Source organism: Trachinotus anak, unplaced genomic scaffold (assembly GCF_046630095.1).
Source record: "Trachinotus anak isolate AG129_WGS33_773 ecotype Australia unplaced genomic scaffold, CSIRO_AGI_Tana_v1 ptg000003l, whole genome shotgun sequence".
Classification (NCBI taxonomy): Eukaryota; Metazoa; Chordata; class Actinopteri; order Carangiformes; family Carangidae; genus Trachinotus; species Trachinotus anak.
The window spans coordinates 22156442-22177020 of NW_027273854.1; the positions used below are offsets into that span (position 1 = coordinate 22156442).

At 41.9% G+C, this 20579-nt stretch overlaps 1 protein-coding gene across 6 annotated transcripts in view; it reads left to right on the forward strand.

Annotated features, from left to right (window-relative positions):
• The first annotated feature begins 521 nt into the window (after positions 1–521).
• plppr2a (phospholipid phosphatase related 2a) overlaps positions 522–20579 on the forward strand; it is a 167508-nt gene continuing 147450 nt past the window's right edge. For 3 of the 6 annotated variants that reach the window (XR_011689743.1, XM_071474576.1, XM_071474584.1), the window contains exons 1-2: positions 523–881; positions 8563–8673. The gene's annotated coding sequence lies outside the window, so the exon portion shown is untranslated. Of the gene's footprint in view, positions 882–8562; positions 8674–20579 lie in introns of all 6 variants that reach the window. The other 3 variants (XM_071474585.1, XM_071474587.1, XM_071474578.1) reach the window with 3 other exon arrangements.

Consider the following 20579-nt stretch of genomic DNA (forward strand, 5'->3'; position numbering starts at 1 on the left):
CTACCATACATTTTGTCAAAATGGCTTAATTAATTCCACAAAAGATAGCCAATGCTGTGTTTAAAAAAGGTTTCTTAAGTAGTGCTAAATTTAGTAAATTTAATCTAGTAAATTTAATGGGCATGAGAATTGAAAGTGAATTGTTTAACCTTGTTCCAATATCAACTACAACTTTCCCCAGGCCACATGAGAAACTGCAAAAGAAAAAAATGTTTTTTTTCCCTGAATGGTCTATTCAGTGAAGAATCTATTTTGAGAGTGAAGTGCCTCTTTTGTGTTTATTCTTATTTACAAAACAGACTTACACTTGCCAAGGATAACTCTCATGAAGTTTTTTCCCACTTCTACAAATGACATTTTTACTTTATTAACTGAATAATTCCACTAGGATTAAAAAAAAAAAAAATTCTTTTTTCTGGCAAGTCAACTAGACAAATAAAAACAAGGCATATCTGTCAAATTAAAAGAGAAAAATAGATTAAAAGATAGATTAAAAACAAATAAATAAAAAGTCAATGAATATTCTGAGAGGAAAAGACAGTTTGTTACTTAAGAACTGGAAGAGGTGCTCTTTCAATCTCTGTAATGCATCATTTAAATTTTAAAACAATAAACAAATGTTTTTTTTACTTTATTTTTTTTATTTGTTAATAAAACTTTGTCGCCGTGCGTGACGTCACTGACCTCTGCCGGCACTGCTGCGCCACAGTCCAGTAGCTGCTGAGCTCCTCACGGTTTCACACAGACTAAACTACAACAAAGCCTGTTTTATTCCGGTTTGTTACATTTCCCTCAGAAAATAAACGTAGGTACAATTTGTTGCTGAGCATTAACGACCAACTCCGTGAGCCGGACACGGAAGAAAGACTACAAAACCACAGGTAAGACGAGGAGTAAGCACCTCTGAAAGGCTAGAAATGGTTCGCCTCATGTTTGCAGGACCCACCACAGTGAAAGACGACTTGTCGCCGGTAGATAGCGGCAGAGGGCTGCGTGCTCAGCCGCAGGTGAGCTCCTCACCAGCGGCCTGTACAGACCCGGAGGCGCCACTCGGGTGCGCTCGGGTCTCAGCGGTAACAGGCTCCGAGCACATTTCTGTTCCACATGAAAGTGTCGGAGCGGCTTTAAACAGTGCAGAGTATTTTGTGTATGGATGTTTTGATAGGGGACCGCATAATATTGTCACATAACTTAAAACCCACATTTTCTCCACCTCTGGATCCATTACCCTGAATGTGAAGGTGACATTGAATGGAGGTGACCTTAGAGAAAACATAACGTTGCAGCTGCTCAGTGGTTCACCTGATCAGGGGATCAGAGCAGAACAGGATTTCTGTCAGGACCAACCTAAAAAGAGTCTGTCCTCTTATTGAGTGCTGCTGGCCCATCTACCCACTCAATGCTCTTGGCTGCAGAAGACGCACACTCAGCAGAGGTGCAGGGGTTTGGATTCATTAGATGAGGCTTTGCCTGACGATGTGTGTGTGTGTGTGTGTGTGTGTGCTGGCAGAGATGCGTAGATCAGCAGTTCTGGAGGAGAAACAGGACACTGCCTCTCATCTTATACTTTCTCATGTATTATGTATACTTATGATGTCCGGCCATGAGCTTGGCTGTCTTGTGTGTGTGTGTGTTTGAGAGCTGCATGTCGCCACGGAAGTACAGATTGTATCAATGCTGCCCGTAGCCCTGCAAGAACCAAAATGCTATTTATCTGCATCGCTGCCAGTGCTCTGCAGGCCAGAGGAGACATTCAAGGTCTAATGTGGATTTGTCCAGGAAATCAGTATAGCAGGTCTCTAATGAGGATTGATGAGACACGGAGTTAAGTTGTCAATAAAATTGATGATTTTCACCTCTGTTGACCCAAGAGTGTTTGAGGAAGTCAGGGACATTTCGGTTCATGGCTGCTTGCAATCTTCAAGTCAGGTGTGTAACTTGTGGTGAAGCCAGAGGTCATTTCCACACAGGCTCAGGCCTGTTGAGCTGTTGTTTTCCTCCTAAATGTAATATTAAGATCTTTATATGATCATGAAATGTGATGTCATCAGTTTGCCTTGTCTTGATCTTAAGGCTAAGTCTGTTCCCTTTAGCTTTTACACCCAGCTGTAACATCCAAGGCTTCTGCATTGCTTACACAAGGCACGATGACATCAGATAATGTGTATTGAGTAAGAAGGAAGTGTAGCATATACATAGTAAAAAGAAGCTTCTAACATTGTAAGCTCTACTTACATTGTTAGTAGCTTTTCTGTTCGAGCTCCTGAAGCTCAGTTTTTACTTACACCAGGATAAAGTTCAGTATGTGAAAGCTGACGAATTGTCCTCACCTTTTGAAAACGTCCCTGTTGTTTTGGTTGTTTCATAACCACAGAAACTGGGGCTACATGTGACAGTGTGGAACCTATAAAAATGTTTGGCAACACTTTGCTCTGATCTCTGCTGATGACAGACAGCTGCCCCCTGCATCACCTGAATGACCCACCCCCCCTGTGGAGGAGAAAGACATTCAGCTGTTTTTACAGCTTACAGTCAGAGGAAAAGAGGCATGTGTTGACAGTTTGTGTGTGTGTGTCTGCGTGCGTGTGTGTGTGTGCATGTGTGAGATATTGCAGAGCTCAGAGAGTGACTGCCATCTTTTCACCCTTTACATAGAAGTTACGTGTCTGCCTGTGACTGTAAAAGCTGTGACAAAGTCAGCTTGAAGCCCTGCCAGCTCTGCACACTTTGGATAAACACAACCTTCTTCCCCATTCTCATAAGAGGAAGCTGGGGGTATGTATATATACATATATACATACATGCTCAGAAAGAAAAAAATTCACAGAGACCCGCCTTATATACAAACATTGACTCACTGTGAGTGACAGTCGAGCCTGTTTGCACTAATGCACCCTGAGATATTCTTGGCAGGGTGCAGATTGGTTGTGCCATATGTGCGCACGCTCATGCATATGCATGAAGGGCTAAATATGACTCCATACTTTAATGCAGACATTTATGCGATTGCATGCACATTTAAACTCACATACAGATGCTTTACACCCACATGAGTTATTCATGGCTCTCCACCTTCACCTCTGAAATGAGTGTAGGATGGTGATCAGGATTGTTAACCTTTTCCTTGCTGTGGCTCGTGCTGCCACAAGGAAACACACACACATGCACACTGTTAGACACTGGAATCTCACGTGTGGAGCTGGCACAGCTATATTGCTCTATTTTGAGAAGAGTTAATCACATGATTTATATCACTCTAACAAGCTTCTGGCACCGTTTTTATGACGTCTTTGAATTCTAAGCTTCACCCATGTAAAACATGATCATCAAAGCCTCAAGCTATTGGATTTTTGTGTTGATGGGAAATTTTATAAAGCTCTCTATCGAGTCCTAGTTGTATGTGTGTTAATTAACATAACTAATTCTGTCGATGTAGATTTTGTTGTTGTGCTAGCAGAGGCTGAATATGATCTTCAGAGTGGGTTGAATATTGTACATTGATGGTGCAGTAAATGTCGACTGAAAATAGAAACAGATAAAATCCAGATCATGCATTTTAGAAAAGAGAATACCCAAAGTAAGTTTGTTCATAATGCTTCAGTTCTCTTGTTATGTCACACTCTGAGAGCTACAAATAATGAGCCTTTACCTTGGATGATGATCTTACTTTTAAAACAGGAGAAAAATTCCCATCAGAATTGTCCGCAGGGCTCTGGGAGCTGCTCTGAATAACGTTAAGCTTTGTAAAACACCTTCATTACAGTATTGAGACACAACAGTTTAAATTCTGGATCATGCCTCAGCGACCTGCTGTTGTTATAGACAAGCAAAAGTTATAAAGTACCTTGTAGTGACAGTTACTTCAAGTCTCTTCTTTATGACAGTAAATGGTCAGAAGAAATATGAAGCAAACCAAAACTGAGAACATGTTTTGTTATTCAGTGCACTTACCATCCCGAGCCATACATCACCTTTCACCTGACCAGAGCTCAGACGTCTGTTTGTGCTCAGTTAAGATCTGGTGTCCTGCCCTTTGCTGTGGGAACTGGACACTTCCATCCTGTCCCAGAGGAGGAGAGAAATGAAAATGAAGCCTGTAAAATACATTTTCTATTTCACCTGAAAATGTCTGCCGTACATCTCATCCTGTTTGGTATGACAAATCAGTGTAGATTATAGTAAATGTTTACATCTATATATGTTTACATAAATGACATGGCTCAGTTATTGTTATACATAACAATTAGTTGAAATATTATTGAAATTACAATATGGCAAAGTGCAATATCCGAATTTCAGGAGCTGCAATATGTTTGATAAAGGTAAAATGTGTCACAACACACCATAAATGAAGCATTGTGGTGCTACAGAGATGCCCTGGCCCCCAAATCATATTCTCCAGAGGTAAGGCAACATGCTTGTTTGGAACCAGACCCAACAAACATCATCATTTTTATATATTTTTTTTCCAGTGAATATGAAATGCAAAAATTGCCATTCCCACTTTTTATCATTCAGTCCTTCTATCAAAGTATAAGAGCTTTGCATGTTTAATTTATTACATTTACACATATTAAATGATTTATTTTCTCTTGTCCCTGTAGATAAGGTAAGCTGTATTTCTCTTGTAAGCCCATGTAGGATAGGCATCTTTAGGGCGATGACACTTAAAAAAAAAAAATACATCCATTCATGTACCACGTGGCACTGTATATTGCTGCTGTAAAACCCACATTGATCCTTTTTGAGTCATCCTATGACTTATGAGCAAAGGAACTTTCAGTTCCGGGTAGAAGAGCGTCAGGAGCGAAGGAGTGCCAGTTTTCAGCTCAGGAAACTCTGTGTTGACCTGTTTTACTTGTCTCTGACATGTGTCTTCATACTTATTCATATTCTGGCCAATCAGAATGGACTTCATCACGCTTCCTACCGTTATTTCCTCATTCACTTGTCTCTCCCCTACTTTCCTGGTTTGTGGTATCGAGTGGTTAAGTGTTTGAAAGTGCTTCTTGTGCGTATTGTATGTTTTGCACCTGTGCGAGCGTCTCTATTTTTAGACAGTAACTATATGTGTACATTTACATGTGTGTTTGTGTGTGTATGAAGGGAGATGTGTGGAGCGTTAGCCCCCTTCAGTGTGAGTCATACGGTGACGTAAATGCCCTCAGTCACTCACACGCCTGGCCCAAGCACATGGCTCTCAGACAACACACTCCCTGCCTTCACGTGCTGTCCTTCCCCCTTCCTCTGCCTCTCTCTCACTCTTTCTATGAGCCTTGCTTTTTTATGGTTTTACCAAGAACCCACCCATTTCCTCAGCTCTGCCTGTTGCTTCACAGACAATGGCAACCATTATTATTCTCTGATTTAAGTACATGTCAGTAACCTAGTTACTGTTGAAAAACAACAAGCTGAACAAGAAAGAGAGCTTTTCTTCCCATGTTTACATTTCACATTATTCATCCCCCCACCCCCACCCCCTTTATTAAAAAAAAAAAAAAATCATATTTTCCATTCATGCAGTTTTATTCTTTGCTTCTTTCTGTCCTGATGAAGTATAGTTTACCCTGTTGCTGGAGCATGTTTCATCGCCTCTGTTGCAACTCATGGCAGAGTCCTGCTTGAGCTGAATGTAAACATGCCCCAGCTGCTCACGCTGTAGCTGCCAGTAAGAAAAAGCTGTCTGTGCAGGAGTTGCTTAAGAGCTGGAAAAAAAAAACCTTTGCCACGAATCCCAGTGGGTTATTTGGAAGCAGGAGGGCTTCTCAGAAAGTGGGTGTGTGAGAATGGGATCGGAGGTCACATCAAATTTGGGGAGCGTATCACCCAGCTCACATGTCATTAGTGGCTATTTTCCCAATGTAAAACACTAAATGTTGAACAGCTACTGAGTTCCCAGGCTGTAACAAAGACTCCTCTGGTTTTGCTTTTGTATCGTTTATTTGCTCATGGCTGAGATCGAAGGTCACTCTGCAGTGGAGTGTTTGAACTAACACGGCTGTATTGTTAATTGTCATCACCAGCGTTATGAGACGGTCTGAAAAACCTGGTGTTACAGGTTCAGTGACCCACATACTCTGAGTGAAATCCCAGCTTAACCTGTGTTTCTAACTTGCAGAAGCCTTATAGAAACACAGCCTGTCGTCTGGTCTCTTTCCTCTCTGAAATAAAATCCTCACAAAAGTTATTTTCTAAAATTACATCTCAGTCCTTGTGCGCTCCGCTAAATTTATATTTGTGTTAGATTCTTGTGATCATACTCTATGATTTGTCACATCCTTTGCTCACCTCACACTTCCACTAAATCTGTTGAATGTAATCTACTCACACATTATGTTACCTTGGCAGCGTACTTGGTGTGTTAACAATGATGGAGCTTATGGGGGCACACTTGAACGCAGCATGTAAGCAGTGAAACGGCAAACACAAACAACAGCTGATACTGTAAATCCCCCTCCTTCCAATTCTCTGCCATACCCACCTGCTAACCCCACAACCCAATCTCATTCCATGCCCTTGGCACAGTGCGGTTGTATATGTGTGTGTGTGTGTGTGTGTGTCTCTCTCTGTGTGTGGCTGGCTTTACGTAACCGCCCGCCTTGGCCCCAGTAAAGGTGTTACTGTAACACGTTGCGAGCCGACTGCATGTGAGCAACCACTCACATGGGACCTGCTGTTCGCCCTGCTCCCTCCCCCCTCCAGGTGTTTGGATTAGAGGAGGAAGCATTGAGTGGCGGGGAGGAGCAGGGAGGCCCTTAGTGTAAACTGACTCCCTCGCTGTCACTGTGTACACTTGTGACCCACTTCTGCCTCTGTACCTCCTTCTTCCCCTCAGTGTATCAGTCTCAAGGCGCAGTGGCTTTTACGTGCACTTGTTGCGAGATTGCGGTGACTTTATTTTTTCTGCTATCTGGTGCCTTATCTCATATTATCATATTTTGCTCAGAGAGCATTCTCAAGGTTTTTCCTGGCAACCAGTGAGACCCAGTGCTGCTTAATGCAACATTGCATAAACATCTTCACAGCAGCTCACAGTGCCTTAGCAATCGATTCTGAACATGAGGTTACATCTGTTCATTAGAAACCTGAATCTTTTATGCAAGTTATGTAATCGCTGGGGTGTGTTTCTGTTATTAAAGCATCAAGACAACGAACTCACTATTTAGAATTATACATTTTAGCTTATTAACTTTGTGAATGATTAATATTTCATGAAATGTCGTGAAGGTCTAAGGATCAGTTCAAGCACAGATTTAGGATTATCTTTTTTAATTTGTCAATAATAATGTATATTAATAAATATTAATAATAATATTAAAGATTTTAATAGATAGATTTTGATGTTTTGGTTTGTGATTAGTTAACCAAAGAAATTCTTCACCACCTGGTAACCAAAAAATGCTTATAACAGCTTATAACTGATTTATAAAGCTTTAATAAATCATTTCTTAACTTTTTTTTCAATTAAAGAAAAATGAATTTGACAAGGGGAATGTTGTTAACATATTTTTTAGTATAGTTTCATGATATAGATGTCTTGAGCAAGGCCTCAAGAGGGTGTTGGGACTTTTCACAGCAAAGCAATGAAGTTTTCAAATTTCTCAAATCCATCACACTTCCTCTTAGCTTTACTGAGTTTTAGAGCATTTAACTCGTTGTCTTGGTTTTCTAGCCAAACTGTTTTGGTTCATTCTTACGGCTTCATCCGTGTTTTCAGCTGCAGCAGGAGAAATCTCCTCTAACCCACCACACGCTACCTGTACAGACACACATAGCAACTAGCTGGTGAACACAGTGGCGCATTTAGCAGATACAGAGCCAGATATTTCCCTTCAGGCGTTGATAGAGACCAAAAATGGAGCTAAAAGAGAGTGAATATTCAACTTCACCTGTGTGTCATCAGGTGGACAGAAACACAAGGTTATGGTTATTCTGTTCTGTATGTGCCTAATGTGTAAACACAACTTTATCATATAAACTTCAAAGGTAAATATTTGCTGGTGCTGTGTTAATAGCTCATTTGTTATGCTCTTAAGTGGTCAAAAATAGGTTTAAATAGTACAGTTATCTGACGATTATCCAGGTGTAGTGAAACCTGAACGGTGGTGTCTTTCCGCCAATCAATTTTGAAGTTATGAAAATGAAGGTAGACCCATTTAAACTAGAGCGGTTCCTCATTGCAACTTTTATCATTTTAATGGCTTAATCTGAGAAGCTGCAATTAGACACTCCCTGTGTATTTATCTGCAGTTGGCCCACTCCTGAAGGGTTGTTTACAAGGTTATTGCACCAGGCAGCCCCCCTTCTTCTCTTTTTTTGTTGCCTCTCAGTTAAATTTGTCCTTTGACACCTTATACAACAAACAGGAAGTGCTCCTTTTGTCACGCTGGCTGTTCACACTAATTCAGCATTAATGGCTACAGGTGTAACCTTACTGGCCTGATTCAGTGTGCTGTATAACCTACATTCTGTGTGTGTGTGTGTGTATTCTTGTAAATGCGTAGGTGCACAGTTGTATGTGTGTGTTGTTTACAGGTTATGTGTGGTTGTGGGACTTTACAGGGCAAACAGAAGAGCAGGAACACGAGTCCCCGCTGCTCTCCTTACAGTCACTTGAACCAAGACGGCTCTAGACAGATGGATGGGCCTGTTGACACTAATCCACTGTATGAGGTAATGGAGTTAGCTTTTGTTTGTGCACTCCTTCCTTGCCACTCCTGACTTACTGACTGACCTACTTAACCAACAACTCACGTGGCACCAAAGCAAGCACACACAGATTTGGTGTTTCTTTTCCCAGAAGCTTAGACGACCATAAGACACACTGTGTGTGTGTGTGTGTGTGTGTGTGTGTGTGTGTCTGTCTGTGTGTCTGTGTGTGTGTACACCCATGCGTGTCTTCTGGTCACACCAGCACTTCTGCTGTTAGTATACATGTTTTTTGGTTTGTTGAGATAAGACCCTGATTTGATCGTTTATGCATTCTGTGTGTGCGTGTGTGTGGGGGGGGGGGGGGGGGGGGGTGGATGGGTGGATGGGTGGGTGAGTTTGTGCAGTGATTCATTTGTTCATAATTAACGAAACTCACAGAGAGCAGAAGTTAATCTCACAAATAAATAAACACATATATTTATTGAAAATCATGGGATGCTCTGATGAAACACAAATACACTTTATGTTGTTACATATTGATATGAGGAAAATAAAGTGATGATTAATCTGATAGGTTGTCCATATTGCTAAACCCAGGTTTGTAAGAGTACATCATAAATAATAATAATTATATAAGTAATTATATAAGACAGAGTCTGTGTTAGCAACTATTGTGGTCAGAGGTAACTCATAAGCAGTGCTAGTAAAATGAAACTGATAGTAAAGAGAAATGCATCAGAAAAATGTAGCAAGGTCATTGCAACATAAAGGTTGGGTGTGTGTGTGTGTGTGTGTGTGTGTGCGCTGACTCCATGGACGACTTAAAGGAATGGTTTTACAGAGACTGACGTGCACTGTTCAGGTTGTTTCGTAATGCCACGTTGTTAATGGTTGATTATAGGTCTTATCTATATTCATTTATGTTCATCACTATGGTTCAAAATGTACTGCCAGTCCAGTCGAAAGGAGTCTTCATTGTAAGTGCTGCGACTAGACAAGCTAAATACACATTAAGGAAAAGAAAAATAATAAACAACATAGATCAGAAGTTTGAAGATGAAGATATAAGAAGATGAAGGTCTTCACGTTTGTCTACACGACTTAGCGGCTTTGTGAAGCTGTACTTACGCACCAGTGCCTTTGCTAACACGCTCACAAAGACAATGCTAACATGCTGATGTTCAGCAGATATAATGATGTCATTTACACCATCTTAGTTCAGCTGTTAGCATGCTAACGTTTGCTGATGCTAACGTCATTAGTTTTGCAGGTATTTGGTCATTAACCAAAGTATTGAACAATTTATAATGTTGACCAATATTTGTGGAGACATTTCATTAAAACCCACAGACGTGCTGCCTCATGGTGGCACTAGATGTTGGGATATTTTGGAATAGTTGGGATAGTCAGGGTAGCACCATAGTCAGTAGGAGTCATCGTCTAGACACCCCCTCCAGGTGTGTTTTAGCTTATGCATTTTAATTTCAGTTTTGGATTTCTCCATGTACTGTGGCAACTTCTGTGTTGCTTGTCCAAGTAGGTTCTTACATTTTTTCTAGGTCTAACTTGCTCTACACTGCAGTATGATGGACATTACTCCAAGTCTTTTGCATTGCCTAGCACATGAAGCTTTAAATGTGGACTTTTAGCATGATTTTTGATTTGGAACTTGATGGAGCCAATCCCAGCTGACATTGGGCGAGGGCGGGGCACACCCTGGACAGGGCTGACATATAGAGACAAACAACCACACACATTCACATTCACACTTAGGGACAATTTAGAGTCACCAATTAACCCAACGTTCATGTCTTTGGACTGTGGGAGGAAGCTGGAGAACCCGGAGGGAACCCACGCAGACACAGGGAGAACATGCAAAGTCCACACAGAAAGGCCCCAGGGAGTCGCACCCAGGACCTTCTTGCTGTGAGGCGACAGTGCTAAGCACGGCACCACCGTGCTGCCCGTGTGTTAGATGTGGATGTGATTATACTTTAGTTGGTTGTCAGACAGAAAAAACTATGATAACGATGATAAGTGTTGGTTATTTAATATTGTTTTACTGTGTACTACAAATACAAAATTTTAGACACATATGACCTTTCCCCCATCACTTATGTACTTACGTAAGCTGTGAAAGCCATTTGCATAATAGATCTACTGAAAACAAAATTTCCAAAGAAGGCATTACAGGATATTTGCTTATTTCTCAAGAAGTCCTCACTCCCTCGCTCCCCTTAGTCTTTTTTTTCTCTTGCCAAAGAGTGACTTGCATCTATGCTGCAAGGTCTTGGGAATGTCTTAGAGCGTGTATCTGACAGCATGTATCTTTTTTTCAGTAGATCCCTGCAGCACACGCTTTTAAAACATACAGAACCAAATACACACAGTACACGAACCATATAAAGTAGGGACATCCCCATTTCCAATGTTTATATTTTAATCATATAAACAGCTTGATGTAATTGGAAAACACTGACATGAGATACTGTGTTGCTCAACATAGTGCCTGGAGTGTGAATGGATCTGTGAAACAGTGAAGATGACCCCCCCCCCCCCCCCCCCCCCCCACCGCCCCACTTCTGCTCGGCTGTTGGCCCTGATGACTGCAGTTACAGCTCTACTGAGTAAACTGACTGCTCTTAGAAGTGTTATTAATGTACTCCAGCTATTATTCCAATTAATTCTCCTTTAATTTCCTCTGCGAGTTTCCTCAATGGATGCCTCATTCATCATCACTGATTCACACGCTGCTGCTCCTCAGATGTGCTGCAGTGTGCGAGGGAAGGCAGGTGAGAGGGGGGAGAAGGCGAAGAAGAGCATGTGATTTAGAACGATGGTGAGCTACGGAGACATGGACTGAGACACAAGGCCTGGCATTGTCTGAGTGCTGGTGTCTGGCTGGCACAATAAACCAGATCCACATGGAGGCCTATGAGGAATCCAGGCTCATGGCCCAGCCCTTTGTCCATGGCAGGAAGCCAGCGCCACTGTGGGGAGGGATAACATATCCTGAGACATGTCAGTCAGCAGGACACTCTCTTTGCACCTGCATCCACTACTCACTTACATGGATCCCACTGTAGTTAAGGACAGAGGCCAACATCCCTGCTAGTTTACTGCTGCTGTTCTTCAACAAAAATCTCTCTGATTTCACTGTAACCCAAAAACAAAATGGATGAATGTGATGCAAACTGTAACAGGGGCTGTAAGTAGACACTGTTGTAAGTTCAGACAGCTCCTGATCTTCTCAAGTTTTATCTAATTACAATACTGAAATGCCAAATGTACGTTGAGAGACTTCTTGGTAGCTGCAGTGATTTCTCTGGTTGACACTGGCCATGGGGAAGTTCGGCTAAGGTGAAAATGAGGCTTCAGCAGTCTGAGTTAGGGAGATTAATCTTTCAAAACTATGACCTTTTTTAGGTTGAAATTCCTTATTTGTGTTTCCTTGCTGAGCCACGGTCAATAAATCTATACACTACTAACAAGTATGAAAATACTGACGTGATTTGTGTAGTGCAGACTGCTGAATCCTCATGTTCAGAAACAGTATCTCCCATTTCTTACAGTGTACTTGCAATGTAGAGAGAAGGAGCGACCACTAACTCTTTACACATACATATGCCATGTGAGCAGCATATTTAAGGAATATTTCAGCATTTTGGGAAATGCATTCTTTCTTTTTCTTTTCTTTCTTATTTTCTTTCTTTTCCAGAATTAGAAGGGAAGATTAATACCATTGTCATTCATACCTGTCCTGTGGAGCTAGCAGCTGGTTAGCTTAGCTTGACACACAGACTGGAAACAGGGGAAAACTGTTAGCCTGTCTATAACCAATGACTGTATATAAAGATGGATGACATGTCTCCACTTCCTCCCACTCAACAAAAATGAAGCCAAAATATCCTGGATACGCACGCTGCCATCTTTTGCTGGTGATGTCATTTGGAGCCAGAGTCTGCACAGTAGCGATTGGCTGGTGGAGCCACAGTATCGAGATCCCACCCGACCCAATTGTGAGTCAGTCACAGCTGTCAATCATGATGTCACACTCCCGTTTTATAGTATCAAATAACAAATACAAACTAATGAATCATACATCAGCGTGATAAAAACGACCTAAAATGACAGAAACTTTATTTGATGGGTGGGGTTTATGACCAACACTGCAGCCAACCACTAGTGGGCAATTGAGATGTTTTGACTTCACTTTTGGGGAGCTGTAATGTCACCCGTCTTTATATACAGTCATTAGATATAACATGTTAATTAAAGAGCTTCATAGTTGTTGGTAGGCGGCTCATGATTCCTTCAGACGGAACTGTGCTTCTGTTTGTTCTAAGCCAAAAAAAGTGAGTTGGGTAGTTTCACAAAATGTCGAACTACTCCTTTACGATAGACCCTCCAATATGGCTGATTAATCACAGTGTATCTGCTCACAAGCACAGACCGTGATCTCCAGATAAAAGTTATTCCATTGCAACAGAAAGTGTCTGTTTGCATTAATTTATTCCTTTTAAAAACATTTTGTGTGTAGATTGTGTTAATATTGCGTAAGACTGTGTATTTTTTGTTCATTTGGGAAAGTATTTGGCTGCGATGTCTCCCTGTGTGGCTGGAGCAGTGTTTGTCCAGTGTAGCTCTGACCTCTGACCCTGTTAGGAAATGGCAGCGTCTGTTTTTTCTTTTTTCTGACACCTGATCCCAGAAATAATCTTACACAAAGCTCTGTGGAATTTCTGCTCACGCACCTCTCAGGTCTCACTCACCTGAGGTCTGTTTGCCGCTTTGTGACAAACTGGATAGAACTGGATGAGAAACTAGGTTCACTGGCTTTGTATGTATGAGAAGAAGCATCGGTTACACCGTGACACACTCTGGAGCTGTGGGTGTCTGATTGACAACAGCGTGAGAGAAAGAAACAGACAACGTGAGCAAAAGATGAATGTCAACAGGGCTGCGGTGTCTGTGTGTGTGTCACTCGATGGTGGTCACAGTGGCATCTATGCATGATAATTGAATAAGACATTGTGAGAAACATGATGTCTGCCTGTTTGCCAAGAAATATAACCACTGTACAACCTATCGCACATAATGTAAACAACCCTCTTCAGTTCTTGTTTGTGTGCCTCATGTCTCTTTTCAATGCAAAGGCCACTGTGGATTAGATAGCACTGTTCTGTGCAGTCAGTCTAATACAAAAGGTTCTTTATGTCCTGTGTTGTGTAACAGGCCACTGAATGCAGTTAAGCTTCTCAGCTTTCAGATCATATTTTGGTTATCTCACTGGGAGACCCTTCATGGAGGTTTATCTCCTTTCCCCACCGGCCGTATCTCCTTTCCTGTATAAACTGCGGTGATGCTGACGTCCTGCTGCTGTGTGCAACACTTCTGTCACTGCTCCCGGAATGTGATTCATGCACTGGTCTGGTTTCAAGTTGCAACTGTGTTTTAAATCTTTCTGGGACAGTGCTATGCCTTATTATTAACTTGGCTCTGTTTACAAACATCTGCCTCTGTAGCGTACTGTATGTAAGAGAGGATACACGTCAAATCATGGGCCAGGAAAAACAGACTGCACCTAGATTTACCCTCACTTCCATTCTCCTCAAATATTGTTAGAGGTATTGGTTTTAAAGACCGTCAGTATCTTAGAGAATGACTCATCACTGTGACCTCAACTACTTTTACCCCCCCCCGTAATATTTTCATACTGAGCAGCTGTTGATGCATAACCTATGATTTAACTTCCCTGTTATGCTGAATTCTCAGTCATCCCGTTTATTATGGATGCAGCACTATCTGCCAGTGCCGAGATGGAGAGACCCTCTGCTTCCCTCAGTATGTGACACACTGCCCTAAACAGCAGACTCATAACGGAAGGCTGTTGTCACCCACCCACACCCGCCCAGACAGCTGCTCTTGGGGGCCCCCAAAGTGAGTCAATGCTCACATTCCTGTCCGAGGAGAAAATAAAAATGACCCATCATCCCCTCCCTCTCTCTCTCCATTTTTCTGACTCCATCCCACTCCTGTAGCAGACACCAATTGTTTTTAACTCCTTAAAAGGTGTCCTTGTGTCTGCCCCAACGACAAACAGTCGTGGCACTGTATTAACACTGGGGAAAACCAGCTGAACCTGCTGATAGATAACGGTCGCTGCGAAGAGGGGTCGCCACAGAGACACGACATTCCTGCAGTCAGCCGTTGAGGCAGAATCAAAGGCAGCTGAGACACGTGACTGCAGTTTAGTCTGCTGGTCTGTGCTGTATATGGTCAGTTTTCTTGGAGCAGAGAGGAGATTTCCTCAGAAGCCTGAGAGGAAAAAAGGGAGGAGGGGGGTCGCCAAGAGACAGAGCCATGTTAGGAGGGCCAAAACTGAATTTTTAGCTTGCCCTCCTTTGCTGGAACTTCTCTTTGCCCCTGATCGACCACTCCCACTGCACCACTGTACCCCTCTGTTACTCCACGTGCTCAGCTGCTTTGCCGTGGTGCGTGGGTTCACTCAAGGCTCCACTGTTTGAAAACTTTGGCAGGGTGAGGGCAAGGCGGGTCCGTGTTGAAGAAAGTGGGAGGGGCTGACCTACATTTTGCCCGCTGTTTCCAGAGTGCAGGCTTTGGCGCTATGTGGATATCCACAAAGGTCTGATTGACTAAAAGCTATTTTTGGTTCAAATTATGGCTTTCAGACACCGGGCGATTTCAGATCACACCAGATGGCAGCTTGTGAAAGCCTTGTAGCATTTAACAGGTTTCAGTGAAGATTCAGAGTTTCATACATTCACCTTTCACAAGCTTTTTTTTTCAGTCAGTAAGAAATGAGAGGTAGAATTCACTGGAGATGTCATGGATCATGAATCTCTTGCTATGTTTCTCACTACAGTAGCATGTTGTGATATATATTCTGACTGTTATAATGTCTCCAGAACTATGTTTCCACCACTTGTTGTCCACTGATATCAGGCAATGATTCATACCACACCAACTGAGACTTAAAGTCAAATGTCAGTTATTTGATATTAATGCATATGAAGTTTTGATTATGTTTTAGATTTAAACTGTGCATGCTGGCCCCACACCAAAAGCCGACTGCTTCATTATAGCCTGGTTCCAGACCTCTACACCGCTGCCCACATCTCAGATTTGTTTTGTAACCCATGACTGCATGTGTCTGATGAGACATTTATCCAAACCATTCATTTGATCATGGAGGTGCACTCAATGTCCTGCGCACTCTTTTGCTGCCGTGCCTGCAACCACACAGCTGTGCTGTCACTTTCCATTATGGCTTCCCATAGCATTTCAAAAACCCCAGCAACCTGAATCTACATTCCCCCGGAGGTATTATCGTCACTAACTACTTCCTGCTGTGCTGAACTTGGTGTTTCCTTATTGGGAGTAACAAGGTCAAAGATGAGATGCCAAATATCAACAGCAGACACATGCTACATTCAGATTATAATCCATTCCACCATAGTTTGCTGACTGACATTAAAGTTATAATGATGAGGCCTCTTTTATATATTTTTTGAGTAAGTGTACTTACATTATCACAAATATTTCCAGCATCTCTCAAACCTAGAGAAATACGTGATTGTAATCATGGTAGCGCTTTGTTTCATTTGATCGTCTGTCAACAATGTCATATGTCCTATGTGCATGTGTTGGTGTTGCCAGCCAGAAGCTCAAAATTGAGGTTGAAAGATGCACTTTTTACACCTTGGTCAATTTAAACAAGGTATTGTTGTCATTGGATATCTCAGTCTTTAATTATCAGAGTAAAAAGCCTGGCAATTGTTAAGCAGCTCAGCTCCCATACACTCCGAAACGTTCTGAGTCCACCGAAGAGTGTCGGCAAGTCACTGATTTTTAAATTGAAACTGCTTTATTCATTGTGTCTACCAGTTTAAATCTCTAGGTCTGTTATGGAGAGGTGGACACCAATATGGATAATTCAGCTGCTGGTAAAAACCTCCTGAAGAACTGACACCGAGGGAATCTAAACCGGGAGAAGCTGATGGCAATAGTGGTGAAGACAACAATTCCCATGATCCCACGTGATTTCATGGGATCATGTCACCCACCACTGTCTTTTGTTCTGTTTTGATTGAGAGACCCATAGCAGCAGAAGTTATATACTGTGAGTTTAAAGAAATGTGAATAGGGGATGTCTGGTGGGCTAATGCTTCAGGTGCCACATAACCGCAACATCACAGTTCTGTTCCTGGTCAGGGAACCTTTGTTGTACGTCATATCCCTCTCTCTCTTCCTTCTTTCCTGTACATTTCTAGACTGTAAACTCTCAAATAAAGGGGAAAAAGGAAAGTATTGTGAACTAGAGTGGCTCTCAGTGAAGTGCATACCTCAACCAGGGCCAAATAGTGAAATATTCAAAATGCCCTATCTCGCAATGTTGACAAAAGTGATAAAACATTACTGGATCTGCCTCCTTATTAGATCTGCACCTAAATGTAATGGGCTTGTTCCCGACCCATGCCCTTTTTGTGTAATCAATCAAACAAATAGATGTTAACATTTGGATTACTGTTATTTTGTTGGTCACTCCCCAGTCTGTGCTGTGCTGAACTTGGTGTTTTCTTGTAGGGAATGATGGTGAGAGACTTGATGCTCATTCTGTGAATATTCTACATGTACACAATGATTTGTTCCTCTTGTCATTTAGAAACAACACTGTCAAAATATTGTCAGTTGTTGGTTATTCTAATTTTATTTTTAATTTGGCTGTTATGATAGCCACCCAGTGCCACATGGTTTTAATTGTTGCTATTGTTATTAATGGGGCTATTTGTCAGTTTTCTTTGCAGCTGAATGTGGTTTCTTGCTGGGAACTGGTGCTGGTGATCGTTGCTTGACAAGAGCTTCAGCCATTGCTGTCATTATAATACAAGCTGTTATGATACGACCTCTGAGCAGTGCTGTGTCTTCAGGGCAGATTGGAGGCTACCGTGAGTCACTATATGGAAGTGGCAAGAGGGCCTGGGGCTAGCTGGTTAGCATGCTGACTTTAGTAGAAGAAAAGACATGATAGAGACAAGAGTTAACATTGATGTTGCTTTCCACCTCTGGAGACAGCTGTTGGTGAGTAAAGGAATAAAGTTTGATGCAGAACTCACAACATTTCCTCAAGATGTGAAAGTAAACAGCTGTTAATGCTAACACAGGCTATGTAGTAACAGCAAAACTTACAGATCCACTCCTTTAAATACAACACGTATTGGCTGCATTAATCAATAATAACGGTAAATTACTGTAAATGATAATTTCTTACCATGATCTTAACCATGACCTTAATAACCAGATATATTCCAAATAAGTACATAATAGTCACCTGCAGTTTGAAACCAAAATAACTATGATATAAACAATAAGCATCTGATTGAGCTTTCATGTTTTTTTTTTTTTTTTTGTGAACCTCATCCTCCAGCCAGACTGTCATCCAGCCTTCACTTTTATTTAACAAACTCTCAGTGAACTGTGACACTTACAAACAACAAACACTGTAAATATATAAATGTGTTTCTGGGGCTCCCTCCAGGAAAGGTGTCTGTTGGCAATGATCTCAAATATGCATCATTTATAAACAGTTAACCCAGCGAGTTCAGATTTTATATCCCCTCACTTAATGTTTTGCTCTTTGTTTCCTCATTCCTGCCACTCCCATTGCCTGTGCACATGCACCCAACACCTGTGATTGTGACTTTCCCCAAGGTCACTGAGACTGGAGCCCTTCCAGAGTCAACAGTAAACAACACATGGCCAACTGCCATTTCCGTGGGGGTCGGCGAAAAGAAAAGAAAAAAATGTTTTTGTTTTTGTGGAATGTCTGGCCTCAAAAAGTCCTGAAATAGCTGATGAGTTTAAACGTTACTTATAGACTCTCATCTGTTAAAGAGGTTAAGAATGTCTGCTTTCTTTTTTTCTGTCTCTTGTTGCTGCTCTGGCTGAAGCATGTCACGTGACTGCTGACCTAATTTTCAGCCATGGATGAGGATTTAAAAACAAAAACAGAGGCAAGGCAAGAGAGGGTAATTTGCCGTGAATGAACCCTCCTCTTACTTATATGCACACACACACACACACACACACACACACACACACACATACACATACACACTTCCTATGCACATTCACACTGCACCGTCCAGGGGCCCCTGACTGAGCCCTCCAAAATCAAAACAAACATTCCTCTAACTCTGCCTGGATCCCACAGTAACACAAGCAGCCGTATGTTACTCAACTATAACTACAGGGAGCAGGTTGCCTGGTATTGTGTAATACCTTCTCCAGTCCTTCCCAGCCTACACCACAACACTGATGGTTTGAGATATGCCCTCTGTGAATGCCAGAGTAAAAAAAACACAGTTTTTTCATAGTAGACAAAACACAAAACAACTAAAAATACCACAACTTAACCTGTGTCGAGGTGTTGTTTTTGATCAGTGTCACGTGTTGGAGGAAAGGCTTTGGCTCTGGCTCTTTTACTCTTGATAACACACAAACATTGTCTTATCTCTTAAACACGTAGCTCCGTGCACTTCCATGGTATTATAATATTTATTACACATTACCAGTAAAGGTTCATTGTGGTGTGTGTCGTAAAACCTTTGATAGGCATCAAGTCAATATTTAGATGAGATTAAACAGTTTCACTGACGGCTGTTGCTTTATACGTCCGGTCTCCTCTGGCAGCAACACACTCACTTCAGGCTTCATGTCAACAATGACAGTGTTTTCTTCAGCTGTTTTGCAATGATTGTATTATGGCTTTATTGTCACACTCTATAAACACATTTCTTTTCTCTTTGGACCTTATGGAAAACCATTACAACAAGATGACGGCACAATAATAAATTCCCTGTAAACATCCTCTCAGATTTAGCTGGAATCAGTGGATGTAAACTTACAATCAATTCAGTATAAGGTAAATATTAGGTCAAAAAGTTGACAGGAAACAACTCAATCTTTATCTTTATCATCACTAGAAGTCAGACTAATATATATTGCACAGTGTTGGTGCTCAGAGTTATTGCAGCTGTGTAATCTTGGTGAAACCACTGACAGGCACCATGTTTTTCATGCTTTGACTTATTGTCCTGGCCTTTGAAATGACATTTCGTAATAGCTGGTTTAGTGATGTAATTGGATTATAAATAATTTTTAAAAAATATTTCTTAAGCATAACTCTTGCACAACAGACCCATTTCAAAACATCTGACAAACTAGCAGCTTTTGCCTGTATCCCGCCATCCCTCCCTGCTGTATGAGTCCGGGCATTTCCACCTGAGAAAGTGACTTGTTGGATGTTGGCACCTGGTGTTGCAGTGTGTGTGTGAGTGTGAGTGTTTGTGTGTTTGTGTGTGTGGACGGCTCTGGAGGGCTCGGGAAGAGCTGCGGTGGGGATGTGCAGCAAAGCTGCGATGATGCACAAACAACAGAATTTGTGGTATTTGTGTCACCCCCACCTCTTACATCACTTCTGTGAGTTAACCCACTGTTTGGGCAGGGAGGTGCAGGTGGGGCTGCTGTTTGTGTGTGTGTGTGTGTGTGTGTGTGTTTGGGTGGGGCTACAGTGGGGTGGTATGCTGATTTTTCTGTTTTTTTTTCCCCTCTGGCTGCAGTTAGTCGATGGCCTTGTGGTCCTACAGGAAGGAAGCCCATGAGGCGAATGACACAGCCAACTCTTTGTTTTTTGCTCCCTGCAATGTTTTCTCACTCCCCCTCTGTGCCCTCTGGGCCTCCATCATTATTCATTCTCTGTTTCCTCGCTGACTCCACCTCGGACTGTTTCTCTCTGGTTACTGCAGGATCATGGTCATACACCTGTCTTTCTTTCTCTCTCTCTCTCATTGGACTGTTTTCTCTGACACGCTAATATGAGCTGGCAGAACCTGGTGCTGCAGATA